Consider the following 22,629-nt stretch of genomic DNA (forward strand, 5'->3'; position numbering starts at 1 on the left):
AGCTTCAGAAGCCCTGCAGGTTGACCCAACCACAGTGGGGAAGGAGGCCGACAGAGAAGAACCAGGATACACTGCAGTCACCCCCAATCTCTCTGAGGAAGGCATCCCATTTTAGTTAGAAAGCCCAGGTGGGAAGCACTTGCCCAGTTGCAGATGAGTAAGGGGCAGGGCCCGAAGGGGAACCCAGGCAGTCTGGCTCTACAGCCTGGAGAGAGGGAGAGCCCGTCCTCGGGGAGGTAAACAGCGATAGCACACGGCGGCAATCACTGCTGGTTTATGCCTTCCTCAGAAACTGTTCCTTCCTCCGCTCCTCTCCAGCCCCAACTTGCTCTGTGCTAAGACAGCGGGCTCCATCATGCCTCCTCCTCATGATGCCTCCAGGTCGGGGGAAGGCAGCTGTCATGCTCTCTCCCTCTGTGCATGTCTCTCTTCCAGCGCTGGCAGTACCGATGCCAGTGTGAAGGCCTCCCCAGGAAGATGGAGCCCCACCAAAGAGGGGCTGCCTCTCAGACTTCACTGTGCCCCTAGTCTCTGGTGGGCAAGGTCTGCTTAAGGAAAAATGACACAAATACTATACAACGTACAGATATAAGGTTCTGGGAGAGAACTACACAATCCGTTTGGCAGAGTCAAGGAACACCACAGAGAAGTAACATGAGAGCTGGGCTTTGTCATATGAATAGGAGTTCTCCAGACAGACAAAGGAGGGGATCATTTCTGGGAGAAAACACAGCACGTGGGGAAAACCTAAGTGGGAAGATGCATCCGGGGACACAGAGTTGGCATGTGTGGCTGAGATTGTGGTGGGGAGAGGAAGAGGTGGGCCAGGGAAGCCGGGATGTGAGGAACTTGTGAGGTCATGGAGGCAGTGGGAGCCATGGATGGTTGGTGAAGGATGAAAATGGCAATGAGCTCATTTGTGGGACCCACACTCTGACCCTTTGAGGGGCTTCTTGCTGTGATAAGACTCAAGGCAAGAGCTGCCCCCAGACTCTGAGCAGAGATGTTCAGCATTACAGACCACATGCAGGCGTCTCAACAACAAAAACTGTGCAACCATCCATAAACCTCCATCGAGTTGTACAAAATGAAAAGTTTGCTCAGACCAGCAGGTCTCTGGGAGTTGACAATGCCCTGCTGGGCAAGCATCCTGGGGGCGGGAAGTGGGGGAGTGCTGACCATCCCACCCCATCCCCAAACCTGTCCCTCTTCTTCGTACATCCGGGCTCATGGAAGAGCCACCCACCTGCCCAAGGCCCTGGAGAAGAAGCCAACTCCTTCCACAGCCCCGCCCCATACCAGGTCACCCTGAGTTGGCGGAAGGCCCCCCCACTTAGGCCGGATATGTACTCTGGGTGGATCCCTCTGCGAGGGGCTTAGGCTCCTCCGCCCTCCACCAGAACCTCTTAGTCTGGTCTGGGAGGCGGAGGCCATCAGATAGGGCAGCAGTATGTCCAGCTCTGCCATACAGGAAAGCTCAGGTGGGGCACGGGGCTCTCCCTGCCTTGTTCTAGAAGGAGCTGTCCAGTTAAAGGAGGGGAGTTCCCGGAGAGGGAAGAGCACGAGCAAAGGTCAAGGAGAGTGTGCCTGTGAGTGTGCATGGAAGGGGTGTGGGGGGCGGAGGAGGACCAGGGTTAGATACAGTATCTCTGGAGCTTAGAGAGCTGGGCAGAGGCCGGCGGAAGGTAGTCAGAAGGGTAGACTAGAGTGTGTGGCGAGGGGAGATGGTGGTGGTGGTGTATGTGTGTGCGGGGGCGAGGGGGGTGTCTTTAGGCGAAAGGCTCCAGCCTGGGAGGCAGCCTCTATCAGGGATGACGAGGCCGGCTCAGGAGCCCGAAGCCAGGAGGGTGGAGTGATGGAGCGATGGAGTCAGGCGGCTGGTGGCGAAGGCGCGGCAGGCCCGAGCGGCCGCTAGCCTGAACGCAGGGCGTCCGGCAAGGTGCCCGGCCCCGCGGGAGCCAGTCTCTGTGCGCCATCTCCGGAGGCAGAGTACGCCCAGGGCGCGCCGGCCAGGCAGGAGGGTGGGTACCAGCCTTTCTTCGCATTTCTCCAGCCTCCTCCCCGGCGCCCACGTGGGCGGAGCAGCGTGGGGGTGTGCGTGGCAGAGGCCGCGGCAGCGTGTGCTGTGCGTGGGGTGGGGCGGCCTCGCCCTCCCGGCCCTCTGCCTCCACGGCGCGGCCCGGGGCTCCATCCTCTGTACCACCTCGGTAGAGATCCGTGGGACCCAGACCTACTCAGGGGGTGGGACCCAGAAAGAACCGGCCGGCCACGCCCCCCGCGCCACTCCCGGGAGGCACCCGGTGGATCCCCCTCCCCCTCCTTAGCTTGGAGACGGAATGGGGAGAGGAGTGGAAATGGGGGTGGCATAAGAAAGAGAGGGCTGGGGGCGGGAGAAGGAGAGGGTGTATGTAGGAAGGCGACGCAGAGTCCTCCGGCTGGGAGACTGCAGGGGGATTTGGAGGGGATTGGGGGATGGGAACGGAAAGGTGCGGGACCTCAGAGGTGAGATGCAAGAGTGGCACTGTAATCAAATGGGGGCGCGAAGGCTGGAGGAGGGGCGGGGAAGGTGGGAGACGGGGCGGGGCGGCATTGGTCACTGCGTCCCTTGCCAATGGGTCAGCCCATCGGTCGTGGAGTCCGCGGCTCCCCTTTGGCCATCGCGCGCCCCCCGCCCCCCGGCGCACCTGTACCCACCTGCTCGGTGCTCAGGCCCGAGCCGGGCAGCAGCAGCAGCGGGCGTAGCGAGCGCAGCCCCGCACCGCATCCTCCGGCCGCCCCCCTCCCCGCCCAGAGCTTACGCTGCCGCCGCCCCCGCCTTAAAAAGGACAAAACGGAACAGAAAAAGGATGCATGCAAAAAAAAAAAAATCGTAAGAAGCAAATGAGGAAGACGGCCTGATGTGCGCGCGCGGCCCGGCGGGGCGGGGGTTGAGATGCAGCGACGCGGGTGACCGTGCTTAGGGCAGCCGGTCAGCGCGTGCCGCACACTCCCGGCTGCAGCTCCCGCGGCAGCCCGGCGCCCGGCTCGCAGCGCGGCCCCGCCCCTCACCCGGGGCGCCCCTCCGGTTGGTCCGTCCTCCTGCCAGTCGGAGGGGTGGGCCCGGCGCTTGCCCCGCCCCCGCCAGGGGCCGAGGCCGGGAGCTGTTCTGCTGCTTCAAGAGTTTAGGGGAGGCCTGAGCGTGCGCAGTGGGCCCAGCGGCTCGTGCCAGGGAGGGGCTGGGGGACCTACTGCTGAGCTCCATCAGCCTAGCCGCTCTGCCCAGCGCTGGGTCGAGGCTGACTCTGACGGTTCCATCTAAAGCTAAGGGTCCCAGGAAGCTCGTTCCTGCCCTCAGGGGACTCACACCCAGTTTGGAGAGAGTGTATTGATATTTATAACCTGAGACTGTGGCCATCCTGGGCCATCCGTGGTCCAGAAGACACAACCACCATGGTACTATGTTTCCCCCTTTGTATAGATAACAATTTGAAAGTCAGAGGTTAAAGGAATATGTTGAAGGTAACACAACCAGCAAATGGCAGAGCCAGGAGTCTTACTCCTGAGCCCAGAGGCTTCACTACTAGGCAAAACAGCATCACCAAACAATAGTAAAATGAACGATGTGATGTCCAGCTGAGGCTTGAAGGAAGGGTAGCATTTAGCTAGGCAAAGATTCATTCATTCAGTTTCGTTTCACAAATATTTATTGTACCAGGTACATATCCTATGTACCGGTATGTGTCCTATGTACCAGATAGCCATTAAGATCTAGAGATACTGCAGTGAAAAAACAGAAAGCAAACAGCTGCCCTCCTGAAGCTTACATTCTAGCAAAGAGAAGGGAGGAAAGAGCGTCCACATAAAGGGAACAGCACGTGTTAAACCCCTTGACTGGAGGAAAATGTGGCATATTTGAGAATCTAAAAAAAAAGTGGGTGTCTCTGTGCCACAAAGAGGTAAGCGGGAGAGTGGGGAAAGTTGAGGCTGGGAAGGTGGCCAGAGGCCAGCACATGTAAGCTCTCATAGGCTATGGGAAAGAATTTGGAATTTATCCTGAGACTGTCTCACCAGGAAAGGTGGTCTATAGGAGCACTGTCAGATTCATATTTTTAAAATGTACATGTCAGGATGAGCTATGTAAAGCCCCAGGAACAAACTCAAATCTCACCATCTTGCTCATGCTACACATCCCACCTGGGCCAACAGGGGGCTCTGGTTGCTCTAGTGAATCAGGAGCCCAAGCTGATGGAGGCTCTATCTGAAACTGTGTATTGTACCCACAATATTTTTGGCAGTTTGAATGAAAGGTGGCAAATTGTACCGGCTTTTAAAGTTTCCACTTGGAAGAGACACATCACTTCCCCTCATGGCTCATTGGCCAAAGCAAGTCACATGGCCATTCCTGACTTGAATCAGGGTGAGAAGTGTAGACCTCCTGTGTTCCCAGTAGATGAGAAGAACTGGAATATCTGTGAACAGATGAGACTCTCATTAACAGATGCACTGGCTGCCTATGGACTGTGGACTGAAGAAGAAGGCAAGTGTGGATCACAGAGGTGGGTGGGCGTGGCTTTGGTGGCAAGGGAAGAGGAGCATCAGAGAGGGTCAAGCATCAAATTGGCAAGACTTGATCAAGGCTTAGACAGGAGGCACCCAGAGAGAAGAGGCATCAGGGATGGCCCTGGTGTTATAGGTTGACTTGCATTCCAAAAAAAATCAAACGTTGAGGTCTTAACTCCCATATCTCAGAATGTGACCTTTTTTGGAAATAGGGTCATTGCATATTAATTTGTTAAGATGAAGTTGTACTGGAGTGAGGTGGGCCTTAATCTAATATGTCTGGTGTCCTTATAAAAAGGGGAGATTTAGACACAGAGACACACACAGGGAGAATGCTATGAGAACACGAAGGCAGAAACCAGAGTGATGCATCAGTAAGCCAATGAATGCCAAAGATTGCCAGCAAACCCCCAGAAGCTAGGACAGAGCCCTGGAACAGACCTTTCCCTGGCGCCTTCAGAGGGTGCATGGCCATGCTGATACCTTGATCTCAGACTTCTAGCTTCCAGAACTGAAAAACAATAAATTTCTCTTGTTTAAGCCACTCAGTTTGGGGTACATTGATACATGCATATTTCAATAGTTAGGGATTATATTTGGCTGTGAGTAATCAAAATGCCAACTATACAGTGGCCTAAACAAATTTTTTTTTCTCACTCAACAAGAAACCCAAAGGTAAGCCATCCCTTCTTTTACCCGTTTGCACTGCTTCATCCTCAGCATACAATTTTCTTCCTCATTATAGCCTCATGGTGGCAAGATGGTCGCCCTTACCCCAGCATCTCATCACTATACCAGTCAAGAAGAAAGGGAAGGGACTTCCCTGGTGGTCCAGTGGTAAAGAATCTGCCTTCTAATTCAGGGGACATGGACTCGATCCCTGGTCAGGGAACTAAGATCCCACATGCCAGGGGGCAACTAAACCCGTGTGCCACAACTACCAAGCTCACGCGCCTCAACAAGAGAGCCTGTGTGCCACAAACTACAGAGCCCACACACTCTGGAACCCGCGAGCCACAACTACAGAGCCCACCCGCCCTGGAGCCTGTGCGCCACAACTAGAGAAGAGAAAAACCGCATGCCACAATTAGAGAGAAGTCTGCACGCTGCAAGGAAGAGTCCGCGCGCCACAACGAAAGATCCTGCATGCCACAACGAAGACCTGATGCAGCCAAAAATAAATAAATAAATAATCTTTAAGGAAAAAAAAGAAAGGGAAGGGCAAAAGGCATAACTCAACTGAGTTGGCTCCCTTTAACCACTTTCCTGGAAACTCTTCCCAGAGACTTCTGTTTTTGAACCAAGTCAGTGTCACATGGCCACCCCTGGCTTCATAGAAATATAAAAAACAAAAAAGTAAGGAGGGTTCATTGTTGCCTGAAACAAAATCAGGGTTCTGTTGGTGAGCAAGAGGGGAGAATGGATTTCGAGCTGGCAACTAGCAGGGGTGGACCAGGTTTCACAGGACCTGGAGCTTCCGCAATTTGGGAGGTCCTCTTTAAGGAAAAGAAATTTTAAAATTACAATACAAAATTAAGTACAAAAGTGAATATGTATTTAGAATAATTTTAAACATCACAACAAATGTTTAAACGTTTCAAGTTGTCAGATATCACAAGCATTTTAAAAATCCAGAAAAATAATATAAGTTTTAGTTAACTGATATCCACCTTTATAATATCTTTCTCTACATTTTTTTGGCTTTTTCATCTTTTGGGATTGTCTCTTCATAGGACAATAATTTCGCAATATTTTTTTCTATGGAGAAAATAGAAAGTAATTCATAGTACTCCTCTAAAGATGGATTTTTTAAAAAATATATTTATTTATTTGGCTGCTCCGGGTCTTAGTTGCAGCACATGGGATCTTCGTTGCAGCATGTGGGATCTTTTAGTTGCAGCATGCAGGATCTAGTTCCCTGACCAGGGATTGAACCCAGGCCCCCTGCATTGGGAGCATGGAGTCTTAACCACTGGACCACCAGGGAAGTCCCTAATGATGGATTTTTATAAAACGTTAATTAGAAAACTTTCTTTCAGCTTCATAACTCATTATTAGTATTCATGTACATTGTTGGGATTGTTGTCAAATTTGGAAAGACCTCTATCATTGTTTCATAAATGAACACTAGGATTTGGAAGACTTGCTTTTATTTTCAGTTTCCTCATTGTGATTTTATTAATTTGGGGGACAAAAGGCAATTGTACAGATTCAAATAAGTCTTCTGGAAATTGTACAAATCTTCCAGAAGATGACTCTGCCAGCAGTTCCAAAACCTTGGTGCCCCTCACAGGCACATGTGGAAACATATAAAAATGCAGATGCCTGGGCTCCTCCACATCTTGCTGAAGTGGGGCCTTGGAATAGCAGGGCCCAGGAATCGGTATTTTACTAAGTGCCCCCATGATTCCAATGTCTGCTGAGGCCTGAGAGGCCCTGGATTAGGTGATTCCAAGGTTGCTTTCTGACTCTGAAGGTTTGCAAATCCAGGTCTCCCCATTGGAAAAATTACCTTTTAAACCTCGTTCCTCCTCTACCCATTTACTCAGACATCAGGTGGCCCTGGATTGGCACAGTGTGGGGAAGGGCACACCTGGAAGCCATCGTATCTGCTCAGGGAGCAATAACTCGACCTACACAGATTGGCTGAGGACCATATAAACATAGCCCACTAAACTCACGTCAAGACATCCTCCACTCAACTTCCCTTCAGCTACATCCCCAAAATGCCTTCAGCCACGCCAGCACCTCCCAACATGAGGAGTATGATGATGGGAAACCAGTGGGAAAGAGACGGTGGGTGTTATGGGCTGAACTGTGTCCCCCAGATTCATATGTTGTAGTCCTAGGCCCCAGCACTTCGAACACTGGCTGTATTTAAAGACAAGGTCTTTAATGAGCTAATTAAGGTAAATGAGGTCTTTAGGATGTTTCCTAATCCGACATGACTGGTGTCCTTGTAAGAAGAGGAGATTAAGACACAGACACACACAACAGGAAGGCCACGTGAGGACACAGGGAGGAGACGGCCATCTGCAAGCCAAGGAGAGAGGCCTCAGAGGAAACCAACCTTGCCCACACCTTGATCATGGACTTATAGCCTCCAGAATTGTGAGAAAATAAGTTCTGTGCCATATAGTCTATGGTACTTTGTTATGGCAGCCCTAGCAGTGGGCTTGACCAACTGTGGCTAAAATACCTCACATTTGCAAAATTGTCAAAACTATGTGACCACCTGAACCCAGAGCTCAGGCCCTCCCCAGCCTTGGAGGAGCCTGCAGCTTTGCCCTCCTTACTTTGCAGGGAATCCATGCCTACTGCCACTATGTGCTCACTGCACACCCCCAGGACAAGCCTACAAGTCAGGTACCATCACTACTTCCTTACTAGGGATGAGGGGGCCCCAGGGCCCAGACACAGGAAGCAGTAACGTGGGGGCCAAGAGCCCATCCCTCTCCTCCAAAGCGGCCTCCCTGGCACGTGGGACTTGTGGTGTGTGACCCAGGCCTGGACATCACAGGGAGGTAGGTTTCAGCTCAGCATCATGAGGACAAAGGCCCTCATCAGAGATGCTGCTCCCTTGGCTGTGAAGGCTGTGAACTTAGGAGAGCATTGGAGAGGGGATTCTGCCGGGGTGAACCTGAGGCTTGTGCCCACCACTGCAGGAGCCTGGCTGCCTGCATTGGATCCTGACTCGGTCACTTACTAGCTGGTGACCTTAGGCAAGTTATTGCCCTTTTACTTTCCTCAGTTTCCCCATCTGTAAAGTGGAGCTTATAATGGTAATAACCTCCTAGCTTTGGGTGGGGATTAAATGAGTTAATATATATGAATCTCTATTGGTTTCCTAGGGCTGCCATACTGCACACCTGCCAGATGGTCTGGGATGTGAATCCTGAGTCCACCATCTGGTCCATAGGTTACCTTGAACCTCAGTTCCCTCATCTGAGTAATGGGAACAGAACCTACTTCACAGGCTGCTTTGGCTGTTTAACTAGATTCCGATCAAGACACACCTAAAAGAGGGTCGGGGCTATTAAATGTACTCAGTTGGTAACACTGCTGGTAAACATAGTTGAAAAGCTTACCTCCTTCCATCCCTGCAGGGCAGGTGCTGTGATTCCCATTTTCTAGATGAGACAGTGGAAACTCAGAGAGGCCAAGTCACTCTGACAAAAAGGATCTGGAAATTACAGCCAGGTCTCTATGACCCCAAGGCCATTTTCTCCATCAATTCACTTTCAAATGCAAAGGATGGGGATGATAGGGAGTGAGAACAGCTGTATGATTCCATTTATATAGCTTTATCAAAATGACAAAACTCTAGAAATAGAGAACTGATTCGTGGTTGCCAGGAGTTGGGGAGGGGGCTTTGACTATAAAGGGTTAGCAGGAGGAGGGGTCCTTGTCTGGAACTGTTCTGTATCTTGACCGTGAAGGTGGCACACAGAGCTCTAAACACGCACACGCACATGCACACGCACACACGAGTCCATATAAACCCAGGGAAAGCTGAATAAGGTGGATGGCTGGTATCAACATTGATTGTCTGGTCTGTGATGCTGTGCTATAGTTTTGCAAAGTGTTACCAGTGCGGGTAATTGGGTGACGAGTATAATGAGTCGCTGTGTGTTTTTTCTTACAACTGCATGTGAATTTACAATTATCTCAAAATAAAAAGTTTTTTTAAAAGACAGTGGTAACCGTTAAGATAGCTGACCAAGGCTCTTGCACCAGACAGCGTTCTTCCCTGGGACAGGGAGATGGAACCGGGGGGAGGGGGGAATTGTTCTCCAGAAACAGGGTGGAGCAGCCTTGACGCGGGTGGGGCAGGCAGAACACCCAAGTTCTCCACCACCTCCAGCGTGGAGGCATCCAGCCTTCTCAGCAGCAAGGTCCCTGTGCCAAGACAGGCTTCTTTCATCTCCTGTCCACCTTCCAATGAAAACGGTTTTCTGTGGGCTATTTCTGGTTCTATGAATAATACATGCTCATTGTAAAGAATTCAAACAGTACAGGCAGATATAAAAAGGAAAACAAAGGTCACCCTGAATCTTGCTGCACAGGGTAACCCCCATGGGCCCTCGGGTGACCAGGCCTTCATGCATCTCCTCCAGTGCAGATACATACAAATGACTTACATGAATGGACTCCTTTTATGCACCACATTTTTATTGTGGATGCTTGAAAGTGTATACTGTATACATACACGCCTACATACACACACACATACAGGGGTTTGCAGGGGTCATTGTTTTACAAAATGAATCCATCCTAATCATATTTATCTGCTTCTTACTTTTCATGCTCATCAACACCTGGCGAAAATCCCTACTAGCATCTAGAGGGAACTAGATTCATCCTTTTGAAAGGTTGAAAGGCTGATGGCTTCCATGATGTAGGCATCCTCTTTGTCCTTGTCAGCTTAGGACAGTGGACAGTAAATACTCTTGCACGCATGTCCTCACATATCATTCTACAAATGGATTCCCAGGCATGGAATTGCTGGTTTGAAGGTTTAAACTTTTATTTTAGTAGATGTTGAGAGGTCAACTTCCCAAGACTCTGTGGCACCTCACCCTTCTACCTCAATGTGTTTATTTCTCATCATCAACCAATGCGGACACTACAGCGTGCTGTAATTGTTGCCATTCTGATGGATGTAAAGTGATATGTCCTTGTTATCCTAGTTTGCGTTTCTCCGTCTATTGGGAAATTTGACAGAATTTGAATATATACATAACTTTAGATCTGCTCTTTTGATAACTGTTCATACTCTTTGCCCATTTTTAGTTGGGGTTTTTTCCTTTGTCAGTTTTTAAGATTGCTCAGTAGAGCTGTTACCTCTCGGCCTGTCATGACTGTTCAGGCACTTTTTCCAGATCCAGCCTTCATCTCTCAAGTTCTTCACCTGTGGCATCTTTGCCACACAACAACGAACTTTTTATATAGTCAAACATGTAAACGGCTCTCACTTTCTTTTTCTTTCTTTATATAGTTTCTGAGGGTTTTTTTGTGGTCAGAAAGTCTCCAAGACACCTAGACTCCACAGGCAGTTTCCTAGATTTTCTTGCATGTACCAAAAAACTTGGTTTCACAGACAGAACCTCTATTCCAGAGTATATACCATAGGTCAGGAATATCCTCACCTTAACAAGATAACTGCCAGATAGTTTTCCAAAATGTTCATGCTAATTAATTTTCCAACCAACAGTCTGCAAGAAAGCCAGTTCCTCCTCATCTTTGCCAACATGTACTATTGGCTGGTTGTTAAGTTGTTGCCAATCTGGTGAGAGTAAAGTGGTGTCTCAGAGTCAATGAATTGTGAATTTCTCTGACAGCAACTCTTTGTGTATTTCTGGCTACTCACATTTTGTATCAATGAACGTGCCTCTCCATGTATCTTGCCTATTTTTCTATTGGGTTGTCTTTTTCATATTATTTTCAGGGATTGTTGATATTTTCTATATACTAATGTTTTGCTGGGCCTGTGTTTTGCACATACCTTCTTTCAGTTAAGGGCTTGTCATTTCTCATTACTTTGGTTTCCTTTGGGTGAATAAAAATATTAATTTTAATATAGTTGTTTTTTCAATATTTGCATTTATGATTTCTGCTTTTTCCATTTTAAGAAGTTCTTCCATATCTTGAAGCACTCAAAATATTCTCCCATATTCCCTTCTAAATGTTCTAAAGTTTTACATTTTAGTTTTAAGAATTAATGCCCCTGGAATGGGGTTTTGTGTGCACTGTGAGCTAGAGGTCCTATTTCATTTTCTTCCCTCATGGGAAGAGCCAATTGTCCCATCGTCACTTATTTAAAACTCCATCCTTCCTCATAGTGAACTGCAATGCCACCTGTGATATTTATCAAGTTTCCATGTATTCATGGTCTGCTTATTCTGTCCCATTTGTCTATCTGTCTAACTCTGTGTCAATATCACACAGTCATAATTACTTTAACTTTAGAGTAAGTCTTCATATCTGTCACTTGTTCTGTCTTAATATCTGTCACTTCCCCCCTTCACTTGTTCATCTTTTTCAGGAGCATTTAAGCTATTCTTAGCCCTTTGCTCTTCCATATACATTTTGGAATTAGCTTTGCAAATTTTGTGAAGAACCTTATGGGAATTGTATTCGGAACTGCATTAAATCTATCACACAATTTGGAGAGATATGACATCTTATATCAAGTCCTTCTATTGATGAATCCCACTATTCATTTGGGTCTTCTTAAACATCCTTCAATATGGAATTGCAATTTGCTCTGTTAAAGTCTTGCATATCTGTCAATAAATGTATTTCTTATTTTGTTTTGCTATTGTAAATGGTATCTTTTTTAAAAAAATCATTTATTTATTTATTCATTTTGGCTGTGCTGGGTCTTAGTTGCGGCACGTGGGATCTTCGTTGCGGCATGTTTAGTTGTGGCATGCGGGATCTTTTTAGTTGCGGCATGAGTGCTCTTAGTTGCAGCATGCTGACTCTTAGTTGCGGCATGCACGTGGGATCTAGTTCCCCACCCAGGGATCGAACCTGGGCCCCCTGCATTGGGAGTGTGCAGTCTTATCCACTGGATAACCAAGGAAGTCCTTGTAAATGGTATCTTAAAATGATAAATGTTCTTTATATGATAAGTTGAGGATTCTCTATGTGTTCATTAAATAAAGCTGATTATAGTTGTGTTGTTCAGATCTTCTCTACCCTTATCAGCTTTTAACTCTTTGGCTTATAAATTATTAAGTGGTATGTTGACACTTCACATTCATTTGGATGGCTACTATCAAAAAAACAGAAAATAACAGGTGTTGGAGAAGATGTGAAGAAACTGGAACCCTTGTGCACTGTTGGTGGGAATGTAAAATGGTGCAGCCACGTGGGAAATGGTATGGTGATTCCTCAAAAAATTAAACACAGAATTACCACATGATTCAATAACTTCACATCTGGGTATATACCCAATAGAAGTGAAAGCAGGACCTTGAACAGATATTTGTACACTCATGTTCATAGCAGCATTAATCACAATAGCCAAATAGTGGAAGCAACCCCAGTATCCATCAACAGATAAATGGTTAAATAATGTGTGATACACACACACCCCAGAATAGTATTGACTCTCAATAAAAGAAGGAAATTTTGACATACGCTACAACGTGGATGACATTATGCTAAGTGAGGAAAGCCAGTCATGAAAGGACAAATACCGTGTGATTGCACTTACATGTGGTCCCTACAGTAGTCAAGTTCATAGAGATGGAAAGTAGAATGGTGGTTATCAGGGACTGGGGGAGAATGAAAAATGGGAAGTTATTGTTTAATGGGGACAAAGCTTCAGTTTGGGGTGATGAAAAAGTTCTGGACGTGGATGGTGGTGATGGCTGCACAACGTCAATGTGAATGTTCTTAATATCACTGAACTGTACTGTGAAAATGGTAAACTTTATATTATGTATATTTCACCACAATAAATTAAATTTTAAAAAGCAGTATGTTGAACTGCCCCACTAAGATAGTGGAATTGTCAATATCCCCTTCCAGTTCTCTCCGTCTTTTTTCATATATTTGTGTTTCATATACCACGCGTGCAGTTGTAGATTGTGATCTCTTGCTGGCGAATTCATTATTTGGTAGTAATCCTCTTTATCCTAATGATGATTTAATCTCATGTTTATTTTGTCCGATAGTAAAAGCTACTGCAGCTTTCTTTTACTTCATGGATTTTATTTCATCCTTTGACTTCCAACCTTCCTGTGTCCTTCTCACACTTTAGGTGTGTCTTGTATACTTGGGTTTTGAATTTTTACAACGTAACGCTCCATCCTTACCCAGCCAGCTTCTTCACCTAGGCAGACCGTGAGTATAGATCTCTTTGGAGCTATTTCTACCCATCTGATTTTGTCTTGCTTTTTTTTTTTTTTTCTTCTCCCTTTTCTCTCTTTGTTTCTTCTTTAGATTACATGAGATTTTTTCTTATTCCATTTTCCTCTGTTTGAAAGTTATCATTTATTTCCATCTTTTCAGTGATTCACCTGGAAGTTTTACCATACCTATTTTGCAAAGCCTAAATTAATCAAAATCTTAAATCATCATCTCAAACAATAGTACTTTAACCTCAGTCACTTCTCTCTCAGGTTACACAGTTTTTGTCCAGTATTTTAATTCTGGCTTCTACTTTTTTTAACACTATTAAGTAGATCACTAATTTTATATACACAGTATGTATCATCATCCAGTTTTAAATATTTTCTGTTTCCCCTGGTTTCCAGTCAATCCCTTGATTTCTTTTTTGACCTGTGTATTAATTAGAAATGTGTTGCTTAATTTCTTAATATTTGGGGGATTTTATATACATCTTCTTGCTACTGAATTCTGCTTTAATACTCCTGTTGTCAAAGATGATACTCTGTATGGTTTTGGCCCTTTTAAATTTATTGAGATGTATTTTATGGTCTAGCACAGGATCTATCTTGGTGAATTTTCCATCTGCACTTGGAGAGAGGCAATATCTGCTTTTATTGGGTAGAGGAGTCTATGAATGTCAGTGAGGTCAAGTTGGTTGATAGCGCTGTTCAGATCTTCTTATGTATCAACTGATTTTTGTCAATTATCAAGCGAGTGAGTGGGGTCAAAAAACATCTACAACTATAATTGTGAATTTGTCCATTTCTCCTTTCAGCTCTGTCACTTTTTGATCCATTTATTTTTTGAAGCTTTATTATTACATATATCCATAATTAAGGTTGTCGTGTCTTCTTCATGAACTAACCCTTCTATCATTATGCAACCTCTCTGGTAACATTCCTTGTTGTAAAGTCTGGGTTTTTTCTGTTATTTATATAGCCTTGTGAAATTCCTGATCCTTAAGAATATTGAATGGTCTATTGTTTTCCAGCCTTTTACTTTCAGCCCATCTTTCTTCATGTTTAAAAACGGTTTCTTATAAACAGAATATCACTGGGTCTTCTTATTTATTTAGTTGACAATCTGCCTCTTCTATGGAGTTGTTATCCATCCATTTTTAATGTCATTGTGAATACGGGTGGGCTGAAGTCTGCCATCTTGGTATTTGCTTTTTATTTTTCCCACTTGTTATTTATTCCCCTTTTGCTTCTTTATTTTAAATTAAGTGTTTTAGTATTCCATTTTCTATCCTCTATTAACTTATTAGCCATTCCTCTATTTTACTTTTTTACTGGCTGATTTTAGAATTTATAATATGCATCTTTATCCCAGTCTAGTTCAAATAACACATACCACTTCCCATGTAATGTGTGAACTTTTAACCTTATACTTCAATCTTCTCCCATCCTTTCCTTTGTGCTATTGCCCATTATTTTACTTCTATACTTCTTATAAATTGAAAAGTGTAATTATTTTTGCTTAAAACTGTCAATTATAGTTTTTCTTTTTGTAACAACTTTATTGAAGGAAAATTAGTACAGAATAAGCTGCACGTATATAAAGTGAAGATAAATCTTGACACATGTAGACGCCTGTGTAGCCATCACCACAAATCAAGACAGTGAACCTACTCATCCTTCGAAGGCTTCCTGGAGCTGCTCTGTGAGGCCTCCTTCTTGCCTCTCCCCTTCCCCAACACCCACCTCTCATCCCTGGCGCTTTCCTGGTCTTGTTTCACTAGACAGTTACTTTGAGATTCATCAAGGTTGTTGCACTGATCAATAGTTCACTCCTTTTTTTTTTTTTTTTTTTTTTGCGGTATGCAGGCCTCTCACTGTTGTGGCCTCTCCCATTGCAGAGCACAGGCTCCGGACACACAGGCTCAGTGGCCATGGCTCACGGGCCCAGCCGCTCCGTGGCATGTGGGATCTTCGCGGACCGGGACACGAACCCATGTCCCCTGCATCGGCAGGCGGACTCTCAACCACTGCGCCACCAGGAAAGCCCAATAGTTCACTCCTTTTCTTGCTCAGAAGTATCCTGTTGGATTGATATACCACCATTTGCTTGTCCGTTCTCATGTTAATGGACATTTGGATTGCTTCCAGTTTTCAGCTATTACAAATAAAGCTGCTATAAACACTTGTATATAAGTCTTTGTGTGGACATATACCCTCATTTCTTTTGGGTATATACCTAAGAGTGTAAAATCCAGGTCAGGTAGCAAATGTATGTTTAACTTTTTAAGAACTGACAAACTTTTCCAAAGTGGTCGTACCATTTTACATTCCCACCAGCAGTACACGTGAGAGCTCCAGTTCCTGCACAACCTCGCCAAAACCTCGTATGGTCTGCCTTTTTAATTTTAGACGTTCTTATAAGTATGTAGTGGTAGGTCATTGTACTTCTAATTTTCATTTTTATTTACATGATTAACGCTCTGACATCTTTTCATGTACCTATTTGCTATCTGTATATCTTCTTAGTAAAGTGTCTATTCAAATCTTTTGACAATTTTAAATGGGTTTGTTTGTTTTATTGTGGGAGTTGATACACACACACACATTCACATTTATTTATATAATCATATAATTTCTCCCAGTCCATAGTTTGCCTTTTCACTGTTTTATCAATGTCTTATGCTTTTGGTACTGTACCTAAGATCTATGTCCAACCCCAAATCACAACAATTTTCTCCTATGTTTTCTCCTGGAATTTTTATAATTTTTATTTTTATTTAGGTCTATGACCCATTTTGAGATAATTGCCATATATGGTTCAAGGTATGGATCAAAATTCATTTTTATATAGATAGCCAATCGTTCTAGCACCATCTGTTGAAAACACTGTCCTTTCTCTACAGAATTTTCTTTACACCTTTGTCAAAAATCAATTGACCACATAATGTGTGGGTCTGTCTCTGGAGTCTGTTCTGTTCCATTGACCTATTTGTCTACCTTTGATGCCAATACCACAGTTATAAGACTTCATACTGAATCTTGAAAAGCCAGGTAGTGTAGGTCTTAGACCTTTGCTCTTCTTTTGATGTACTATTTTCTCTGGCTGCTCTTAAGATTCTCTCTTTTATTACTGTATTTCAGCAATTTCAGACGTGCATTGGGGGTGTGTGTGTGTGTGTGTGTGTGTGTGTGTGTGTGTGTACGCTGCTTGGGATTTGTTGAGCTTTTTGGATTTTTGTGTTTATAATTTTCATCAAATTTAGATTTTTTGTTCATTATTTCTTTAAATATTAGTTCCTGCTATACTTCTTCTAATACTCTAATTATATAGCCATTTGATATCCCACAAGTCACTGAGGATTATTCATTTTTCAGCTTTTTTTCCTGTACTTTAGTTTGAATCAATTCTATTACTATGTTTCCATATTCACTATTCATTTTCTGTAGGGTATAATCTTCTCTGAAACTTATCCAATGAATTTTAATTTCTGACATTGCATGTTTCAGTTCTAGAAGTTTCATTTGGTTCTCTGTTTCATCTTACTGTATCTCTTAATTGGTTTCATGTTTTTCTCTACATCCTTAAGCATATTAATAATAGCTCCTTGTAAGCCCTTGAATGCCAGTTCCATCATCTGTCATATCTGGATCTTTTTCTATTGACTTTTTTTTTCTAGTTATGTTCACATCTTCATGGTTCTTCATTTGTCTAGTAATTTTTGACTGGATGCTGAACATTGTGAATGTTATGTTGCTGAGTATTTTGTTTTTGTTTTCTTCCTTTTTTTTTTTTTCGGTATGCGGGCCTCTCACTGTTGTGGCCTCTCCCGTTGCGGAGCACAGGCTCCGGACGCACAGGCTCAGCGGCCATGGCTCACGGGCCCAGCCGCTCCACGGCATGTGGGATCTTCCCGGACCGGGGCACGAACCCGTGTCCCCTGCATCGGCAGGTGGACTCTCAACCACTGTGCCACCAGGGAAGACTTTGTTTTCTTCCTTTAAAGAATGATTGGCTTTCTTCTGTCAGACAGTTAATTTACTTGCAGATCAGTCTGATACTTTTGAAGTTTAGTTTTACTGTCTGTTAGATCGGGTCCTAGGCTTGCTTTCACATTAGCGCTAGATGGGCCCTATTCCTAAGGCATGGCCATTCTGGGGTCTCTACTGAATGCCCTGGGGTATTCAACAAAGTCTCTCCGCTCTGACTGATTAAACTTCAAATGTCTCCCAGCCCTTTGAGAGATCTAGTAGTTATTCGATTTTTAGCTCAAGAAGTTTCATCTGATATATTCCTGGCTTAGTATTCATCCATAGACACGAGAGAAGCCTTCTGTAGAGTCCTAGATCTTTCTCCCCATAGTCCTCTCATGTCTGGTTCTCTGCCTCTGAAGTCCCAGCTGCCTTGGCTTCCCTCTCTTCTCTCTCTCTCTCCTCAACTCAGCAAATGTGTGCCCTGCTCTGATTCCTCTTCGTTGCACTGCACTTGGGGAAGTACTCCCAGACAGGAAGCCGGGTTATAGAGTTTCCTTATTTGCTTCTTTTCCTTCAGGGATCAGAGCTCTGCTCTGTCTGTTGTCCAATATCTGAAAACAATTTTTTCATATAGTTTGTCCAGTTTTCCCCAGCGACAGAAACAGCAATCTAAATGCTGTTTTTATTTTCTCTCAGAACCTTGAATTTACCACGTCTCTGTCTTTGGGTTTCCGTTGTTGCTGTTGACGTGTCTGTGGCCAGTCTACCATATTTCACTCACTCTAAGACATCACTGAGTATATGATGCACCAATATTTTATTACCAGTAAGAACTACTCTGTCAATTTGTCAATTAGAATCGTAATACTCTATCAGTAAGATTGGTCCCAACATCATGCATGTTACATGGTGAGAAAATATGCAACTTAGAATTGATGAAATATGGTAACTGTTGAATATCTGTCTTTTACTCCTCTATCTTTGATGTCTTCTTGTTTCATCTGATATGTTTATGTGTGGTTCTTTTTATTTATGCTGCTTACTATACGTTGTTCTTCCTAGATCTGAAATTTGGCAACTTCGAACTATTGTGAAAAATTCTCAGTCATCATCTAAGTATAGCTTCTCCTCCACTTTCTCTATTTTCATCTTGTGGAACTCTAACTAGACAGACGTTAGACTTTCATATTCTATCATGTGTGCCTCCACAGCTCTCTCTCCTATTTGTTATTTCCTTGTCACTTTGAGTTGCATTTGGGTAATATCCTCAAATCTGTCCTTCAGTTAACTGATTTTCTCTTCAGATAATTGATCTGCTATATGACCCATCAATTGAGGTTTTTATTTCAGTGATTATATTTCTTATTTCAAGATGTTTTAGTTGATTCTTTTTCAAATGTTCCTGGTTATTTTGTTTGACTTTTGTTCTTTGAACTCTTTTTATCCCATTTTTATTTCTTTTAACATTTTTTGTTTATACATGATTAATTTTAGTCTGCGGATTATGTGTCTACTATCAGAAATACTTCAGTATTTAAACTAATGTTACTCTTCAGAATCTCACTTATATTGCATTATTTCTTCGTGCCTGTGGTAATTTTTATTATGAGCTCATATATGGTATACGGTGATGGGCCTGGATTGAAGATGCTTTTTCTCCAGAGAACATTTGCATCTGCTTATTCTGGGCTCCAGGGGGCGATACTAACCTGCAACTATTTTAATTCAGTTTGATGGGTGAGTTTACTTTGGGGGCAGTGCAAATTTGAACCCCAGACACACATGGGAGTAGTCCTCTGGCTACAAATTCTCAGGAGAAACTATTTATTTATATCATTTGTAGTTTTTCCACCCAGAGGCAGCAGGTATGAGCAGGTTTTCTTCATTGGTCCACTGAACCAGCATGAGTCCCTAAAACTTGAAGTTCATGTTATAGGTGGTTGTATCCTGTGGAGCTCAGATTTCTGTGTTAACACCCACTCTGTTTTGGGCTGATTATTCTTTTTTGTGTGTGGGAGGTGTGATGATTCTTTTTATGTGTGGGATATTTCCCCGTGGGTTCAGCAGGGCATTTTAAGTTTGTTGTAAACAATCTCCCATCTCTGTACTTTGATCTGAGAGGGTGGTCCAGTTGAGCTATCTAGCTGAGCATGATATTGGGATCCCAATGTCTTGTATTATTTTTATTGTTTCCTTTATTACTTTAGGTCTGTAATCCATCTAGAATTTACTTTTGTATTTGAAATTAGATTGGAGTCCATCCTTTTTCTTCTCAGGTGGCTAGCCAGTTAGCAGTATTGATTAATAATTCATTCTCTTCTTTTTCTGAATTAAGCTATTATGTTTGTCATAAATTAACTAACACATATTCTGGGATTTAATTTTGGTTCCATCTTCTGTTACACTCATGTATTCATCCATTCCTCTATCAGCACCTTACTGATTAGATTCCAGTGGCTTTATGTACAGGCTGATGTAAGAAAATACAAGTCTCACTTGAATATTCTTCTCTTTCACAATTTTCCTAGCTAATCTCAAGGATTTATTTTAAGAGAATATTTTTTACTCAGTTTTGCAAGGAGGAGATCTCCTCCTGTATTTGCTGCATTTAATTAGACTGAATCGAGAAGCTGCATGGGGAGGTAGAAGGAGCTTCATTTGGGCAAGCCACTCTCCCTCTCCAGGACTCAGTTTCCTCCACTGGCAAAAAAAAAGGGCTGGTACTCAGGATTCCTGGGATCCTTTCCTTCTCTGTAGTCCCAGTCCAGTTTGACTAAGCCCTGGGGCTTCCCTGTGGGCATGGACAACACCAGTGGTAAGACCAGCTATTTATGTCATTAGCCGCGAAATACACACCAGGCACCAGGTGTGGTACTCAACGATTCTACACATTCACCTCTCACAGCATCTCATTTAATCCTCAAACATCCCTGTGATGCTATTAATATTATCTTTATTCTACAGAGGAAGAAACTGAGGAACAGAGACCTTTAGTGGCTTATTTGTTGAAGCCATTGGTTGGTTAAAAATAAAAACAAGGGAAAGGAGTGGGGAGCTGTGGGGAGTATGAAAAGACCAAATTATGTATTTACATGATTACTGCTCATTACCCTTGATACATGCAGAAAACCTCAGAAACAATAACTGACACATTTCTTGACTGCCTCTGATGTACTTTAGGAGTATTAGGTCACTGATCCTACAACCGTCCTATCTAATGGGCACTAGTATTATCCCCACTTCTCAGATGAACAGAGTGAGGCCCAGAGAGGTGAAGTAACCAGCCCAAGGTCACCCAGTAGAGGTAGGCTGGTGGACTCAGACCGTGTGGCTCCAGGGACCGTTCCTTCCTATAGGTAACCTCTAAATTACACACAGAGAGTGTGTGGAGCCCATGACTGCCTTCGGGTCACCTGCCACAAACCGAAAGGAGATATGCGAACGTGGAAGTGTTGCCACTGGAAGGCGGGTGGAGCTCGTGGCTATCTCTAAATATTTAGAATTATCTTTTAAAGTGCATTTTGAAATTTTTTTTAACGTAAAGGAGGCCCTCCAATGGGTTTACAGGTGGTTGGCTTTGAGGCGCTGGATTCCGCGAGAGGGGCTGGCTGCTCTGGATTTTCTAATTTCGCCACAGTGTTAATGTATTATGCATTCTTGTGTGCCTTGAAAATATTGAGACGTATAAATAGGGGCACTTACGTAACTGACGGGGCGGGTGGAGGGACCCGCAGCCTCAAAGCGGGGTTTCGGCCGCGGGGCGGGGCTGCCCTGTCCTCCGCTCCTCCCGCTCTGGCCCCGCCCAGACCCCGGTTACTCCGAAAGCCTGGAGCCCGGAGCTCCCCCGCGCGGCTGGGACTCTCGACCCACGCGCCCGCCCACGTCTCAGCGGCCAGACGCAGTCCAAGGCGGACAAAGCCCGCGCCCCTGTGACGGGCAGCAGCGCGGGGAACGACGGCTCCAGAGAGCCCGCCCACGGCGTGCGGGGCGGGGCGGAAACGGAGCCGAGGGCGCGGGGCGGAGCGGCAGGCGCTGGGCTGGCGCACCGGGTGGGCCGAGCCCGGAGCCGCCGGCGCGGGGTGGTGGCCCCGGCGGGCGGGCGACATGCAGCGGGACAGCGGCCAGGCTGCGGGTCAGTGGCTGGACTTGCGGCCCCTCCCCTCTGCCGCGCGCGCCCCGCTCCCCGGGAGTGGGGGGGGGGGGTTGTCCCCGGGACGGGGTGGGCGCGTCCCGGTGCAGCCCAGCCCAGCGGCGCGGGTGTGAATGCCAGGGGCGGTGCCCAGGCCCTGGCACGTGACTGGGGCCTGCGCCGGGCCGGTCCGTTCCCCGCGCGTCCCTCGGCGCAGGTGCCCGTCTGTTCCCCCGCCGCCCCAGTCCCCGCTCTGGTGACCTCTTCCCCGTCCCTGAGACCCCCCGCCCGAGAGCGGGTCCGGCGCCGTCCGCGGCCGCCAGTGCTGAAGCAGGGGCGGCCCTGGCTCCGGAACCGGCCTGCGATCCCGGCCCGCCGCCACGGTCACCAGTCGCTGCTGGGGGCGGACGCTTGCGCGTCAGGGGGCGACTCTGGTCAGGAGAGCTGTTGCGTTGTGCAGCGCTCGGGCCGCGCGCTCGGCTCAGAGAACCTGTACTCACCTGTCCCGTGTAACGCCCTGGCGACCTGGGGGCGGGGACTGTGCTCCACAGTGAGAAACAGAGGGCTTTCGGTGACTTGAACGAGCCCCTCGGGTAGTTAGGGGAGTAACCAGGATTCGAGTCCAGGTCGGTGGGTGTCAGAGCTTCAGCGTCTACCGTGCAAATGTTGAAACTGACGCTGGAAAGATTCAGGTCTCTGTCCAGAACCTTCCCTTTATGCAGAAAATCCCGTTTCCCGACCTTGTATGATAATTTAGTGAAAATCCCGTAATTTGCTCCTGGCTGATGTGTTTCTGTCACCTGCGGGCAGGTGGCATTCGAGCCTAAAGTTGAACTCTGAAGACTGTATTCTCACGTTCCAACGCAGACTCTGACGACGTTAGAATACTACCAGTTCTTGGCTGTAGCCTGCTATCTGGGAGCCAGGCACTGTAATAACCGTGCCACCTCTTAGTAGTCCCATCTTACAGTTGAGAAGACTGAGGAACGAGAGATGATGTGCCTAATAGGTGGCAGAGCTGGCTCTGAGGCCAGACGTTTTGGCTGAGGCATGGGGTGACCACTGCACTGTCCAGTAAGTGGGGAGGCCAGTGCCCCAGGGCAGGCACCACTTGTCTCTGGATTG

At 45.8% G+C, this 22,629-nt stretch overlaps 1 protein-coding gene across 2 annotated transcripts in view; it reads right to left on the reverse strand.

Moving 5' to 3' along the window:
- Positions 1-3,039, reverse strand: part of LOC113618963 (janus kinase and microtubule-interacting protein 1) — a 101,469-nt gene extending 98,430 nt beyond the window's left edge. The window contains exon 1 of one of the 2 annotated variants that reach the window (XM_027103394.1): positions 2,695-3,039. The gene's annotated coding sequence lies outside the window, so the exon portion shown is untranslated. The remainder of the gene's footprint in view (positions 1-2,694) is intronic. The other variant, XM_027103395.1, reaches the window with a different exon arrangement.
- Positions 3,040-22,629: the final 19,590 nt, after the last annotated feature.

The sequence above is a fragment of the Aethalodelphis obliquidens genome, unplaced genomic scaffold (assembly GCF_003676395.1).
Source record: "Aethalodelphis obliquidens isolate GAN/ISIS:26980383/991018 unplaced genomic scaffold, ASM367639v1 scaffold6, whole genome shotgun sequence".
In the NCBI taxonomy this organism is placed as follows: Eukaryota; Metazoa; Chordata; class Mammalia; order Artiodactyla; family Delphinidae; genus Aethalodelphis; species Aethalodelphis obliquidens.